The 17010-nt window shown below is 40.1% G+C and overlaps 1 protein-coding gene across 5 annotated transcripts in view; it reads left to right on the forward strand.

Moving 5' to 3' along the window:
- Positions 1-6490: 6490 nt before the first annotated feature.
- The window catches only part of klhdc8a (kelch domain containing 8A), a 69432-nt gene continuing 58912 nt past the window's right edge, over positions 6491-17010 (forward strand). For 2 of the 5 annotated variants that reach the window (XM_086291259.1, XM_086291264.1), the window contains exons 1-2: positions 6491-6813; positions 11061-11111. The gene's annotated coding sequence lies outside the window, so the exon portion shown is untranslated. Of the gene's footprint in view, positions 6814-6930; positions 7041-11060; positions 11112-17010 lie in introns of those variants that run through there. The other 3 variants (XM_086291260.1, XM_086291263.1, XM_086291262.1) reach the window with 2 other exon arrangements.

Consider the following 17010-nt stretch of genomic DNA (forward strand, 5'->3'; position numbering starts at 1 on the left):
ACCTAAAGGAAAGAAAATGATGGTGCTGTATTCAGGCTAGGTCCCTGGAGGACAGGCAGCAGTGCTGACAGCGAATTGGTACCCATCTTCAATGCTGAATTTCTGGGGCATGGTCTTTCTGTCTGCCTTTTTAAAAAAAAAAAAAAAAAAAAAAAAGAAAGGTGGGGGGGAGGAAAAAAAGGCGAAGGAGATAAAATAAGGGGTGCTTCATTTTCAAGAGGCACTGACAGTAACAAAAGCCGGACTGTCCATCTTTCTGTCACAGCCTGACGGACAGAATGTAGATTGTAGACTGATGAATGAAGATAATTGTGGCCTTCACTGCCCAGAGAGCAGCAACTAAAGAAATACTGTAACACAAAAAGAGTTGGAAGAGTCGTACCTTTTAAGTTAATTATCAACGCATGGGCAGTTTGTCTGAAACGATCATATCCCAGCTGATTATGCCACACATACTACAAGCATGCTGCCTGATGCCTTTTTAGAGCACTGTATTTAAAACAGTGGTCACACATGGATATAAAAAGTGCAAACACAAGTTTTAATTACATTTATCAATAACTATTAATAACAGACTAATATGCACATCAAGTTGCAACCCTGTAACGCTGCAACTACAAAACCACAAACCAAACAGTAATCACCAGTCTCACACGCTTCTGTAGTCACGTGTGGGCAGACAGACGAGGCATCATCTCATCATCATCTCATCATCATCTCATCATCATCTCATCATCATCTCGTGGGAGTTTTCATTTAGCCATCCAAGTTTTAAGTCATCATTAGTGAATCATTAGTGATACATGATTAGTGAATACCACCAACCCTAAACCTAAAATCTGTTTTGGTGCTTCCCAAAATATAAGGTGACTTTTAGTGTTACCACCTACAGTATGATGACTTAGACCAGAAGCTCTGCCTCTGGTCACATAAAAGGCTTTTATAACATCTGTCAACTGTTGGACATATTTGTAGTAACATGGTTATGGCAGGTGAGGAAACAATATGAGATAACATATAGTGTAGATATAAGTTGTAAATGCAGTAAATGCAGTTTCAATCGTCCTCTGGGATTAACATCAGCAGAAAAACTGCACACCAGGAGCTTCATGGCAGCTGTGAAGTGCTGTGTGTGCAGCCCAGTGTTTTAGTACATACAGGAAATCTGCTAAAGGCACAGAGGCTAAAGTATTACTGTTTAATTCTCCTCCTTCCTTCCTTGGCTCCTTTTTGTTTGTACCATCTTTGTCTGTCAGTGCTAACCTTTGCACCACTGTGGCTCACACAAGACAAAATACATTAAAAGCTATTTATTTTCATTACAGACTCATTTCTTTGAACTCGGACTACCAGAAATGTGTCCATTTATCTCCCTTTTACCACTTGGGAATGCATACACACGTTTTAGCTTTCAAAAAGGTATACTGCCATCACATAATTAGTTTGACTTCTAGCAGTGTAGACAGTAACCTTTCATTCCTCTGGCTGTTGTGAATGCATGCTGTGTACTTATCGTCTTTTAGATAAAACTGCTTGCTAACAGCACATTTCAAACTTTTTCTCCATATTCTGATCGTGCTCTTGCCGTTGTTTAGAGTTTCAGCCCATGAAAGCTATGCAGCTGCCTTTAAGAGGCCACCAGGTGGAGGAGCAGCAAGCAGTGATGGTTTTGTAATCAGTTTTAAGTCTCCTGTCTACTTGAAATGTCTTTCACAGTGTGGACCAATTTCAAATCCGCAGCTTGTACTGGACAGTGCAGCTGATGCTGTGAGGAGTCCCCCTGACAGGCCCCGTGAGGCCACTCTGTACTAAGGGCTACTGCTCATTGTCATATAAATGAAACTGCTGGCTGCTCACCTATCTTTTGATCCATTGTGGTCTTGGTTCATTTGCTCACGCAGCTGGGCATGACTCAAAGGGACTAAGCAGGTTTCTATGTCACATGGATATGAATAAAACAAACATAAATTAAAACAGGAGCATGAAAAAAGGTAAAGCAAGAAATAGAAGGAAAAGTTAGAAACAGAGCATTTTTATTAGACATTAGGCTGTACCACAGCATAAATAAACCATTAACGATAGCGCTCTTCCGTGAAAGTATTTTTAGTGAGTCCACATGTACACAGCCTCCATATTGTTTTGGTGAAGCTGCTGATCATAATGCATCAGGACAGGAGGTCTGTTCACAAAGGATAACACTGCTGCATGCTCACTGCTTTTTACAAATGTTTTCTAGTTACATGTCTGCAATTTTTAGTGATAACATAATTTTTGAAGACACTATATTAATTATAGAAAAAACAGGAAGTTCAAACATTCGTAATTCATCTCATGTTAAATTTGATTTCCTGTAACATACCTTAAAAAGGTATATTGTTGAAAATCACAAAAAGTGGCTCATGTCTACAGGGAAAAGAGTTTGGTCAGGGCTACTGTACATATTTGTACAACAGATAAAAACAAACAACTTTGATATTTTATTTTCCTGGGAGCATCAGCAGGTATGTGTGCGCTGGCTCCAACTGTACAAACACACTCTCACAGAACAGACTGTATAAAAGATGCATGTAGCATCCTGGTCCAGAGAGTGAAGCCACAAAACCTTAAACTTTCATTCTGTGTGATGACCAGTGTTGGTCAAGTTACTTGAAAAAAGTAATTAGTTACTAATTACTGATTAACTCTCAAAGAAAGTAATCCCATTACTTTACTGATTTCACTGACTTCAGTCTGACTGAAGAAGTCACTTGGATGAGTGACAAACGTTTCTCCCACAAAACGCTACGTCCAGATGAACAGAATCAACTTTTGGAGAATTTGTTACTTACTTTATTACTTTTTAAAAACATGATACACAACCTGAATACATAATAAAGCAACAGACCTTTCAGCCCAATTCTATTTTTCTGCATAATCCATCATATGAAATTGTTTTTATTAGTCTGAATCTTTTAACTTTATGCACATTGCATTAAGTAAAAATTTAATTTTATGCAACATTCTCTGTTGAACATTGTTAAACTTATTTTCTGCATATTCCAGATTATAAACTAAAATTATGTTTTATGTTTACATTCACTCTTTCAAATAGATTCAAGTAAAACACAGCAGAAAATAAATAAAATCAAAGATTGAGCAGCACTAAGTCCTGTCTCTTAAATCTATTGTCACCTGTTTAGCAGGAGTGGGGCGGGTGAAGGTTTGCCCGGTGCCACAGCAGTCATGTCAGTGGGAGGATCCGGGGGTTTCTCTGTGAACATCACATTCCCATGGCAGTGTGCTCGGTGCTCGCTCAGATTTGAAGTTAAATTTTTCGCGGTAGAAAAAAGTTTTCTTCCCACGCAGAGTGAACAGCAGACGCTGATGTTTTTGTCACTTTTTACAGAGTCAAACTCAAAGTAATGTCAGTACTTCCAAGCATTAAATGCTGCACGGTCGTACTCTCTCCTGCACACCATATTACCCATTGTTGATCTGCACACGTCTGGTACCACGGACGTCGCACAAACAAAATTATGGTTTAGTAACACAGTAACGCAGCACGCTTACGGGAAAGTAACAGTAATCTAATCACTTGTTTTGCAATAGTAATACCTCATTTTACTCGTTACTGGAAAAAAGTAATCGGATTACACCAGCAACACATGACTTCTTCATTTTATAAAAGACCTGCGGATGTACAGAAATTTATGAGAACATGACCCTCGACACCCTGGATAGTTAATCTGAAGAAACACTTTTCTTACGGATTTCAGTCAGTAGTTTTAAGTCTTATTAAGCACAATATGATGTTCTTTTATATAAGATCTTGTTTATAGTCAAGGAGAAAGCTAAATCAGGGTATGGTGACTGGAGAGTCACCGTTTTTAATTTAAAACAATTACAAACTCATTTTTGCACTCTCTCAGATTCCTCCATCATCTGATGAAAAGGTTTTGTCTGTAGCTCTAAGTGAAATCTGTGGATAGCTAACTGATGCTGACCAACCCCTGCACCACATCCTGGACATCCAGCTAAACACGTCACCTGTAATATCCATTTGACCAAGATGCAAGATGGCAACAGTGAAAACTCTCAGCTCAAGGCTTCTCAACAGGGCTTCACTAGTTCCTGTGACACTAGAGTAAAAATAGGATGGTAACCTGCTTGTGACTAGGAAAAATTGGTGGTTGCCTGGTGACTGCTTTCATTTTTTTCACTAATTACAAGCATTTACAGAGACCAGATGTTGAGCATGCAACACTGTCAACCCTCTGGTGGGAGGCAACCATAGACAGTATTAAATTCTCCAGATGTGCTGTCCCCATCTTAGTAGCAGATAACACAGACGTGACGATGAGCAGTGGGTCTAACTGTGAAACTGCATATTTATTGACTAATGACTTGTGATTGGCAAGTCATCAGCCAAAGAGCATGTGGTTTTATGCCACAGACAATTCTCAGACAATTCTTGAAACATAATATGACCAAGATTTAAGCATTTATTTATTTATTTTTTATTCAACTTGACCCAAAACAAATTACGGAGCCCATAAATTCATCAGGAAAGTGTTTTTATAGAGATAGAGACAGAAACTGTTTTTTCTATTCGACTACAGGAAAAAAATAAGCTTTTGCAACCACAGTGTTTGTCACAGCATCAGGTCTTTGACTGTACTGTTTGTAAAAAGGAATTTATATTTCAGATCTCTGAGGTTCTGGCTGGACTCTGAATGTAAGCAGTTAACGTGAATGTCTGTGTAACAGATTTGTGATTTTGGTATATTTATCAGTTAATTACTGTAATATCGCAAACAGATTTAATGTAACTGCCAACTTGACCCCATTCAATCACAAACTGATCGCAGACCGAAAGGCGACTGAGTCATTCGCATTGCTGTTCTTTCGCCATCTCGATGCAGCAAGGTTACTTTGAAGTTGGCAACTGATTCAAACAGTTGCAGACCTCAACCTCCCATATTGTCACGGCGAGTGAGATGAGCCGTATAAAAATAATAAATGAGGATCCAATTGCAGGCAGTAGTGGAGGAGTGAAGGTGGTTTATTGGACACGAAATAAATATAGACAAACAGCAAATGGAGCACGAACTAAACTAGACTGGAGACAACTAAACTACTGAATACAAACCGGAACTCAAACATGAAGCAAGGTGGACGATGGTACAAGATGGTGACGGCAGGGAAACACACAGATGACGCAGGGTGGAAACACAGACGGACCAGCAACAACAATGACGGAAGACATGACTTAAATACACAGAGAACCACAGGGGAATTACACACAGGTGGTGGACACAGCTGGGAATAATCAACAAGACGAGACAAAGGTAAAAATGAACACACTCACATGAGACGCAGACCTTCACAATAAAACAGGAAACAAAACACACTTTACTAAGACACAGACTAGACAGAGACAGACTTGAAATGACATATGAAACTAAACCCACATCTTAGACCCAGATAAACAGAAACATGGAACTCTAAATAGACATAAACATTACCATAACACGACAAGAGAACAAGAACACAATCCCTGATGCAAACATAAATCAAAACACAATAAACTCAAAATACTGGGTCCAACGGACCCAGAACCGTGACACATATGCTGTGCATGCTTTGTATTCTGGGATTCAGCAAGGTACTACATGCATGAAAAGATCTGTTGGGCTAGCAAAAAGCCATGAAATGAACTTAAACTCTCCATGTTCTCTGATAGTTCTGAACACAACACCTTTTTCCTGTTTTCACTTTTACTCCTCCTGCCCCAGACACATCTGTCCCAAAAACCAGACTGAATTTCTAATGTAGTTTTAAGTGATGCATTTTGGTTTACTTGGATTTCTCGCTGTGAAAAGAAACCAAATCACAGTAAAAACCGAATCAGACCAGACTAAATGAACTATAGGTGTGAAAACGCCTCAAGTACTGAAACTAACTCAGTATGAGCTAAGTATAGTGTGATAAATGTCAATATATTTGGCGCAATAAGATATTGTGACCTAACCTACAATCTTGTGTTGCATTTCTTTTATTATAACATCAATAGCAGCACAAAAGTGTAGCGCGTTGCTTCTAAGCCTATCTGAGTTGAGCAGAAGCTCAGCACACCTAAACAGAATGCAGCCATCATTCATTATTTTGATTCCAGCTCTGCATTTCCTGCTTTGATGTAAAATATCATAAGAAAAAAGATCAGCTAATGTTAGTCCGTCTGTGCAGGGCTATGTCTGCTCTAGAAAATAAGATCTAAGTATGCTTTAAGGAGATCAAATAGATATCAGTGAAACTGGAAACTGCATTTCCTAATTTATAACAGCGCCACGTCCATAAAGTATTCAGACCATCTCCTCATCTCAGCTAATCTTCTGCTCCTGTCTATAAGAGACGCAATGTCTTTCTCTTCCACTTCAAACACTTCAAGTGTGTCAGTGGGCTCTCCTGTACCAAATATAGGTTAACACACATGCCCCCCCCCCTTTCGGATTATACCGTCACACGGAATGAATATGAACTTGTGCGATGAAAACTGGAGATGAATGCTTCATCTCTGACCCACATAATGGCGATATATCAGGCTGGGTAAACGGATCTGAGCCGTGTTACCGCCTGCTCCTCCGCTGTGAGCTCCCGGTGCGGTGGGAGCTTTTAGCGGCGCGCCTCGTCTCTCATCTTCCTCCGCCTGGACCTGACTCTCCTCTTCCATCCTCTCTTCCTCTCTCCCTCTTTCCATCTCGGTACCAGAGGGAGGAGAGGAGGGAAAAACTGAGGCGACACACGCCGGGAAAAGGGGCGACGGAAACGGGAAAAGTAAGTAGCTCCGGAGGGGGAAATGAATGGAAGCGTTATCGCTCTCCCTGATAGACGTGACTCCCGGCTCAGTTGGGAAGTAATGCTGGTACTTTAGCTAGCGCCGTTTCAGGACTCGTTCCATTATTCAGGCGACACGATGGAAACCTCGAGAAAGTTACCTGCTCTTAACTTCAGCTAGTGGCTGTGACTTGGGTATAAGTAGGCTAGCGGCTCCATAGTGTCCGGTAGGCTAACATAAAAACTATTTTAAGAGAACCTCACACATTCATTGTCCCTTGAGAGTAACTGTTGTGTTAACTGAGGTGCTTTTATGTCTTATACCAAACTTATTACTTCTTCCAAACCCTGACTTTACACATTGAAATATAGTTTTTTGTACATCCTTAAGCTAAAAAACAGCACTTGTCTAATGGTTGTCCAGAGATTTGAAGAAAGGGGAGATATTGGTGATATAGCACTAAAGAATAGCACAGAGTAACAGTGAATGAGAGTCCAGTATTATTTAAAAAGTAATGTAGTGAAGCCATGGGCAGCAGAGTGGAAACCTGTGCTGTAAGGTGCACATTCATACAACAATATACCCCAAGTTGCCAATTTATTGGATAAACTTGGTTAGAACTGATGCAGGCTAAAGAAGAAGCGGTGGTTCAGAGGTGGTGGTGCCTGGTTTCTTTAGCATTTATGAACAGCCTGTTTACTTGTTGTCAAATGGGGCCAGTGTAAAAAATATGTGGTACAAGCAGTCTGTGGGCTACTGTTGCTTGTGCTGCTGTTGGGCCATCAGCCAGTCGGAGAGAAGAGCAAAGTTATAACCTACAAAGGGGTGAAGAGAAACAAAGTGTTAAAAACAATGAAAAGTGTCCAGTGCAGTCACAGTGTGTTCGAACTGTATTTTTTAAATCTTTGATGTGTTGTTTTGTGTGCTTCTCCCATTCCTGGTGAACTCTGCTGTTCCCTTCCCTGTTGTGGCCCACTTGTCAACCAGTCAGCGTTCGACAGCTGCACAGCATCATCCATGTTTAGCAAAGTGCAAAAATCAGAAAGTCCTTACTGTCCCTGTATTTAGGAATACAATGAAATTTGAACTTCTGCTCCTATTTGCTGCAGTAAAATAAATAAACACATGTAAACATAACAAACAGTTTTCATATTACACATAATAATATGCATAATGCATGAAGTAGCATCAAGTGCAAGATAAACATGCTAGATAAAAAACTGGGAGTTATTTGGGGATTTTGAAGAACTGTACAGGAGCAGGTTTGCATCATTTGAAAACCCCTCTCCATAGACAAATACCTACTCAGACAGAGTTGCCATACACACACAGGCCTGCCAAGCTAAAGGTTATGAGGGTATGGACTGGGGATTCTTATAGATGGCTATAACTAGTGGATGAAATGTTACTATACTAATAGTACACTTCTCTTGCACTTCTCTAATTAGTTTTAACCTAAAGCTGTACACTCAAACCTCCATCAAGGTATGGTTAATGTTGAGGTATTATTAGGTTCCCATAAAGTTGTAACTGACTTGGACTGTTTACCTGTTTTTTCAAAGTTCACTAGTTCTCTTTCCCCAAACTTTTTCCACAGTCTGTGAAATAATGATTGATGATGATGGATCCATTGTTACAGTCCTCATGACAGTGATGACAGTGAATATAACGACCTTCCAGGCCTTATCTCAAAAGGTCACTTACTCAATATTCACCACGCTTGTCTGTCTTCAGTCTGTCTAGCACAGATGTAAAGGAGGAAGAATGACATTTCTTCCCTTCTCCCCCAGGGAGATTGGCACTCTTCTATTTTACTCTTTGCTCCAAAGTTGGAAATTCTCAGCTCAGCTTACACTTACATAAATGTCGAAAAACCCCAGGAGAGACATTGGTCCCTTTGCTCAGTGTTAACTACTGTTTCAAGTCTAACAACTACCATGTCAATTGGCAGAAGACAATTTATTTAAAGAGTGATCACCCCTTGGTGGCCATTGAAGAGGCTGCAAGTTTAGACTTGGTCACGCAGGTCACATGGGCCCAGAGACTAGCTGACGAACCCTGCCAACCCAGACACTAGGGAAAAATGTGTGTTCCTCGACTGGTTGGGAAGTAGTTGCTGGAGGTTACTGGTTGCTGCCAGGTAAAATCTGTTGCAAGAAAGGTGCTGCACCAAAGACCATCTTGTAATTGCTTTGGTTGCGAGCAGATTACAGTGGTTGCCGATAGTTTGCGTAGAAGATGCCAACTTGTCTGCAAACACTCAAAAACTAACCACAGAGGTGTAGTGAATCTTGTATTGTGTATTATATTGCAAACCTGAAACAGAGACTGTTCCTCGTCAAAGTACAAATGTGCCTTACTAAAGAAATCAGCACATTTCAACTTACAACTTTTAGTTTGAAGGGAAGCATTCTCAGTTTCCGGTTTGCGCAACCACTCCAGTCAATGACCAAAGCAATTGCAAGGTGGTTTTTGTTGCAGGACCTTGTACCTTTTCGTGACCAATTTCAGCTATCAACTGCCAGCAACATCCTGCAACCACTTGCCAACCAGTTGCCCTTCACTTAGCTACAGCTTGTTAAAGGTTAGGCCATTATTTTGTTACAATACCATTTTCAATCCCACAGTAAGACTTTGACCCCATCCTGTAACAAGAGAAACTATAGTAAAGAGATAATTTCTTCCAAAATTAACATAATTTTCAACTAATTCTTCCAATTATAAGTTAGATTTTAAAAAATAAGAAAGAAAATAGAACATTTCATTACACATCCTTAAGGTAAAATATATTTTAGAATCTACTAATAAACTAAGAGTATAGCAAACAACACAATACATTTAATTATTTAATTATTGTAGAAGAACCCCAAAAGGTTGATTCTGTTCATCTGGACGTAGCGTTTTCAGCGGGAGAAACGTTTCATCACTCATCCAAGTGACTTCTTCAGTCTCAGCTGACTGCTGGTTTCATCAACCTTATAAACAGTTTGGGGAAACCTGATTTCCCCATGGACATGATCAGTGATCTTTGATCAGTGTTTGTTAGTCAGTGGTCATGACAACCCATTGTTCATTCAGGGGGCTGGTTTTAGTCATTGTGCAAATGTACTGTTTATAAGGTTGGGGAAACCTGCAGTCAGCTGAGACTGAAGAAGTCACTTGGATGAGTGATGAAACGTTTCTCCCACTGAAAACGCTGCGTCCAGATGAACAGAATCAACCTTTTGGGATTAACTCACCTGGATGAGCATGTATTAAGATACTGTCGAAGAAGAACATTATGGAAAAACTTGACTAAAATTGAGTTTTAGTTACACTAAAATAAACAGGTTTACTGCATTCTAAAACTGAAAATTTAAGGTTTATCATCTTATTAACATCTGCCTGCAACCTCTTTCTTATCCACCTGTCATGCTTCTCCCTGAATCTGCAGCCCTTCAGTTCCTCAGCTCTGCTCTTCAGGCCTGAAACCCATCTGGTTTCTGCTCTGCATTTTACTCTTTATTTGCTCAGATCAATTCTCCACACTCAGCTATGTTTTCCTTGCTGCTCCACAGAGCCAGAACCACACCACACCGCAGATTAAAGACACACGTCCTTCGTGTGTCTTTAATCTGCTCTGTCACGGCTCAATGTTCCATCTGCGACCTGCAGTCCACTAGCTACTACGTTAGTGATAACTGATGACTAATTTTGCTATCGGATAATTGCTAATAGTTAAAAAACTAACTTAAATGTGTGCATCAGCCAGGTTAACATTTCTGATTACTGTTTAATACTTCAATGTTGTTGAAAATTAATGCTACTGTGTTGTTCAGTGTTATGAATATTAACTACTCTGTGCCTGTCTGTGTGCAGCAGTGCTGTAAAGTTATGTGTCAGCTGGAGGAGGCAAAGATGGCACTGTTAGCATCAATATTGTTGCAAATGAAAATAGTAATTTGATATTAATTTTAGCATTGATTCACATTTGAGCATAGATTGTTTTTGACAACTCATCTGTAAGTGTCTATTGTAGCCAGCCAGGGACCAGTGAACTTAATCAATGGAAAGCCCATCACATGCCCAAATGGCCTGCAAATGGTCAGTCCACTTGCCTAACATGCTATTTTAATGGTCCCATGGTCCCTACTAAACAGACAAACGAGTTTGAGTTGGTGCAATCTTTGAACAGGTCATGAAATCTGAGGATTGTATAAGACAGTGAGGTGCAGAGTTTTAAAGTGCCAACTTCTTGACTTCACAGGTGAGGCTGAGAGATTACCCAGAGCTTCCTCTGTGGGATTCCAAACTGAAGGTAGTGCCATTAGTTTTCTTCTAGTTGGAAGGCCTCACCTCCAACACCTCTGCTTTTCTTTCACTACACCTTCTCTTCCTGCTCGCATCTTTTCCTGTCTACACATGCATTGATTGGTTCCTTGTGTGCGCACACCCACATGCTCAGACACACACATAAATAGCATTTCAGCCAATTGTTGTGCATAGCTCGCAGTGGTGCATTATGTTAAATCAATGCCTGCCTCGCTGTAACACCAGCACACCCATTATTCGTAAGACAAACTAAGGACAGAGCTCCTTCCTATTGATGTTAGCAAGAAATTTACAACTGATAATACTGTGTGTGCACACATGTGTGCGTCAGTGTGTGTGTCAGTCAGTGAGTGCTGTTGGGATGATGAGCCATCATCCCAACAGCCTGACAAGGCAAATGGCACTTAAAAATATCAGTCTGGCAGTAGGTCTCCAAAGTCACAGTTTTGTTTGACAGCTGGTAGCACATGCTTTGGGTGATATGGTTGTGTTACAAAACACACAGTAAACATGTATGTCTATGCAGAGTGAACTATTTTACATTGTTCACCAGCTGTATGAAGAAACTCACCAAATGAACAACAGATAATAACATTTTGCCTAAAATCAATGTAACAGTGAATAGTCACATTAGTTTAGTTTGTATGCACTTCAGCACAGAGTCAGTCTTTTTTGTCATTTTTGCTGTGAAGTAAACAAAAATTCATTTGCAGGTAACATTTCTTTAACTTGATAGTAACAGTAAGGACACTGTACACTGTAAAAAAAAATCCTACAAAAACAGTAATATTCTGGCAGCTGGGGCGCCAAAATAATACCATAAAATAACAGAAAATAACTTTCCCATGAAAATACGGTTATTTTCAGTTATGACAATACAGTTTGTTGCCCTAATTTTACATGGGATTTTGCCCTTTTCAAGTGCTTTTAAACATTAAATTAGGAACATTTTAATGTGATTAAACAATGAAATTACCTATAAACAAGGTCAATGAATGCGGCAATATGAATAATAATACTTAAATGTACAGAAATATACAGTTAACAGTTGGTTTAAATAATAATGGATTGCATTTATATAGCGCTTTTCGAGACCCTCAAAGCGCTTTACAATACCACTATTCATTCACTCTCACATTCACACACTGGTGGAGGCAAGCTACAGCTGTAGCCACAGCTGCCCTGGGACAGACTGACAGAGGCGAGGCTGCCATGTCGCGCCATCGGCCCCTCTGGCCATCACCAGTAGGTGGTAGGTGAAGTGTCTTGCCCAAGGATACATCGAGAGTGTCTGAGCCGGTGCTCGAACCGGCAACCTTCTGATTACAAGGCGAACTCCCAACTTTTGAGCCACGATCACCATAAATAACATTATTTGATGTAAAAAAAGTTCATAAGAATCATTTTATATATTTTTCCATAGCATTACATTTGAATTTAACAGTTCAATCTTTCAAATAACGGACAAATATTTGTGAAATTATGATACATTTGTGAATGTATTTTAACAATCTAAATATGCATATGTACACACAAATATATTTAAAAAACAAGAAAATTATGTTTTATTACATTTACAGTGATTTTACGTTAATTTACATTTGAAATGTAAAATCACTGTCTATTTATGTAAATTTAATGATATTCTAGAAAAACACTACAAAACTGTAAAATGCACAATAAAATACTTTTATATTACAATTTTTTTACAGTGTAGTCCTGTAGTGCCTTGAATGCCTCACAAACTGTGTCTGGGAGAAACATTTTCATGTCGCGTTCACTCATCTTGTGAATGATTTTCTGAAATATAAAGTGAAACTGCAGGATTCTTTCACATCTCTTTAGTAAATCAGAAAATAAGCAGGGGAAAAACTGCAGGGCTGCACATGTTTTAACAAAAGGTTCTTATCTTAACTAAACAGTCGAAGCATCGGGAGCAGGATTAGCAAACACTAGGTAATGAACTGTGTGTGTGTGTGTTTGCACAAAAGTCCCCAGGTTAGATCTTTCCTGCTGATGACACAAATTGGTTGCTTTTTTGAGTTTTTGTTTTTTTCTTTTTGTAATATTGGCCTGTAGCCTCGTTCTGCTCTGTTATGTATGCAGTTTACTGAAACCAGAGTGTAGCCTGGCTTACATGACTCTGTTTTTCTGCTGCAGCCTCACATGCACCTGCGCTGCTTCTGTTTTTGGCTCATTGTTGCTGTCCTCATTATCTGTGCCCGAGTACATTTCAGGCCGAACTGTATACCCGTCAGCCAGTATACAAGTCAGTATATCTGATTACTGTACTCTCAGCACTGTCTTCATACTGAGTAGCATGGCAGCTGAGTTAGCGGTGATATGGAAACAAGTAGTGTCTCCACCTATGGTAGTTGTCTAGTTTGTTGAATACATGGCTGGCAACAGTATTGTATTCACTTAAAATAATGTCTTGGGGTCACAGTTGAGTCTATATTTCCCACAGTTAGGCTCTGTTGGTGGTTTTAGTTGTGGTGCATGTCCATGTGTGGAGTGTGGAGTGTGTGTGCCCAAAAAGAGGTCAAGGTTTTTTCTTTGTAGAGAAATAATTTTGCTTGCCAAAGGCATTTTAACCAGCACCAAAGAAAACTCACAAGCAGCAAAGTGATAATGTTTTAGAATGAAAAAAACAAACAAAAATCAAGCGGTGTGTGGATGTGTTTAATTACATCATTCAACAAGCAGCACATACTTGGTGTGTTGGTCTTCTTAGAGGCCAGCTCTTCTTTATCCCACAGCTGGTGGATCAGCAAGCACAGATGTAGTGATCTGGTTTTGACAGGGTCCCACTTTTACACTGATAGTGACCTGAGTGCTTCATTAGAAACACTAGAGCCCAGCTTCTCCCAGCAGTATATTACAAGGTGGCCAACACGCACTCATGTCAAACTCCATGTTTCAGCACCAGCGTAACATCGTAAATGTTGAACTGAAGACTAATAGTCTCTCTAGTTTCACACCGTTTTCCAGGCTTCTTTTTTTCACTGCTAAATCCTGATTTTATAACAAAAAGAGGTTCACTGACAAAATCTCCGGCCACACTTTAAAGTCTTGGTGATTCTGTGATTTCAGCAGTATTCACATGTTGAATCTTCACTCAGAGGCACAGTGTGAAGTCCTATCAGGATAAAACTTCTTGTTAGCGGCTGTACTGACGATTTGTAGTCAACAGTTCTTTAGGTTTCTACATCGGTCATGAACTGTCTGAGTAACAGTTTAAAATGGAGCGTTTCAGACAGAGGCTGAACGAAGGTCCTGCAGCAATGTACAGTATAAAGACACAAGTGTGTTCAAAACTCTAAAATGTAACTTTTCTAGTTATAAATACATTTTCACAGCTGTTTATTCAACTGACAAAGATGCTTTTTTATCGTTACCAAAGTTGTACCACAGCTTCCTGTGTTTGATGAGGTGCAGTTTGTGTATAATCTATTCAGTAATAGTCACAAATAGCAGAACGATGCAAATTTCTGTCTATTTACTCAACACAGACTCATTGCTGTTGGATTGTAATTCTGAGTGTTTCGGTGGTGACTGAGCATGGTAGTAAGCCAGAAATAACCCAGGAAGTACACAGCGTACTTTATTTAATGAATTATGAAGTAAAATAATAGATATTTAGATTACTTACAGAGCAATCAACAGTTGTGGACTGCAGCTGATGCCAGTAGTTCTGTGTAAGCTTGGTGTGCTCAGCTTGTGTTACTGCTTTCAAAAATTGATATTTATTCAACCACAGCAGTGGTAGTTACTTTACCACAGGTAACTTGTTAGAGTACTTTGTAGTGTAGTTTGTTCAGAGTCTTTTACCCTGTGGCGTGAAACCCATACTTTCGGCTTGACAGCTCATTGAGAAAGGATATAGTACTCTAAATGCAACACTTTGTACGGTGCCACACCCAACACACCTGATAAAGCGGTTACACACACACACACACACACAGTCTCACGTTATTTTTGTGTTGCTCACTTCTTTTCCGAGCGTTTCAGTGGAGGGTGTTGCACTTAGTCGGTGGCTGATAAATCTTTTGCCGCTCAGCAGGTCCGTAATTACATCTGACCTGGTTCAGCCACAGCAACACGAAGTGGAAGAAATTTGAATTTCTTCAGGTCAGGTCAGAGACTTACTTTGGTGAGTAAAAATGGTCTGCTTGAACTCACAGTACACAGCTTGCTAAATTACTGTGTGCAGCACTGGAGCTAGTGATCGTCAGGGACCTGTAATGTTAGTCTAAGTCTTCTTCTGCCTAACAAGGTGAATGTTGCTGTACCACAGCAGGTGAGCAGCGTGTTACTGCGCATCGGTCTGTGGGACAGGGGGAAAAAACATGCCAGCCTGCTTGCTGGGTTAAAATTTTCAAGTACACTAACCTTACCTCCTGCTGATTTTATATCCATACGCCCAGAGGAGGGGTGTTACACAGTCCTGCACCCTTAAACGCATCTCCTACACCTAAACCGTTTCACTCTTTATAGAAGTGCAGCCTGAAAACAAATGCCCTCAATATGCACAAATGCGCTCACTCTGAAAGTCACCCACTTAAATCTTTAAAGGCTAGAAGTGCAGCTAACACACGCACACGCACACGGACACACACATACACACACACATATTAAACAATGCTGCAGTAAAGGAACCGTTAGGGAGTTAATTCCAATTCTGCTGACAGTAGATAGGTTTTACCATTCTCTCTCACTATCACATAGTAATTACTTATAAGGCCACAGGGATTATGATGTCCCCAACTCCCCTCTGTAATAGAGCTCTTGCTCCATATAACCCTTTAGCTTTGCTTCCCAGTGTCTATCATCCCCCTAATTAAGCTGTCCCTCCCTCTCATTATCGCTGTATGTAATATCCTCCAACCATTAACTTAGCCCACTTCACCCACTCCTCACCATTACTAACCCCTCCCCCCTCTCGCTTCTCCTTCAGTTTTCCTGTCTTGTTTTTGTGCTTCTCGCTCCTGCTCTTTTCTTCACTCAAGCCTTCACACCACTGCCACACTGCATCAGCTTGGTCTAATTCTACTCCTACACAGCAGTGAAAGGAAGCAGAACCACAATGCCCTGAATATGCCCGTGTTTGAGTTCGGGGAGTGGGGGTTCGGGGTGGGGGGTGCGTCTTCACTGACACAATACAGTACAGAGATAATTCAATATGCATTGGCCTTACGTAATCAGCCACGTTTTTCGGTGCAGGCACATCATGTCCAAGCATGCATCGTGCTTCGTTTTCTCAGCTCTGATCATGTTTGCTGTTTCCTAAGTGCCTGCGTCTATTTCCGTCTTGTCTCCATGGCTCCTGTCGCAGCCACATACAAAATGCAGTTGCATCTTCAGATGAGTTGATCCACAGCTTCAGCGTACTCCAACTCTCAGCTGAAAACACATTGAGACGTTTGTGCATCTGAGCATCAAGGCACGACTGTGTGTGATGAACGTCCCCTGGGATCTGTGTCCTGTTCTTTGTTGACTCCATAGTCCGCTGTTTCCTTATTGGTGGCTTTTGAACAGTTCCTTGTTGTATTTGAGTCTTGATAGCTCAGTTAAAAACAAACATCTTTATTAGTTGACCTATGAAGATAATGAAAAGTATTCTTTTCTAAGGACTGTGTAGCTCTATCTCTGTAACTGGAAAAAAAACACCCTAAAAATGGAAAAAGCAGGAAATGTGTACCGATTTCTAGGGTTGTGTTTGTTTTTATTTGTTGTTTTTTTTTGTTTTCATTTGTTTTATGTACATTTTAATTATCCCTTCATTCTTTTCATTTGCTCTCTACTTTGCTTTGACTGACATTTTCCTTGTCTGAATTTCTACTTCACTGCAACTTACTGGTATTCAGGAGTCTTTCACCCTCAAT

This window comes from Aulonocara sp. 'chitande type north' Nkhata Bay, linkage group LG5 (assembly GCF_057382095.1).
Source record: "Aulonocara sp. 'chitande type north' Nkhata Bay isolate Kocher_YH1m ecotype deep benthic linkage group LG5, A_spYH_male_GT1.1, whole genome shotgun sequence".
NCBI classification, from domain to species: Eukaryota; Metazoa; Chordata; class Actinopteri; order Cichliformes; family Cichlidae; genus Aulonocara; species Aulonocara sp. 'chitande type north' Nkhata Bay.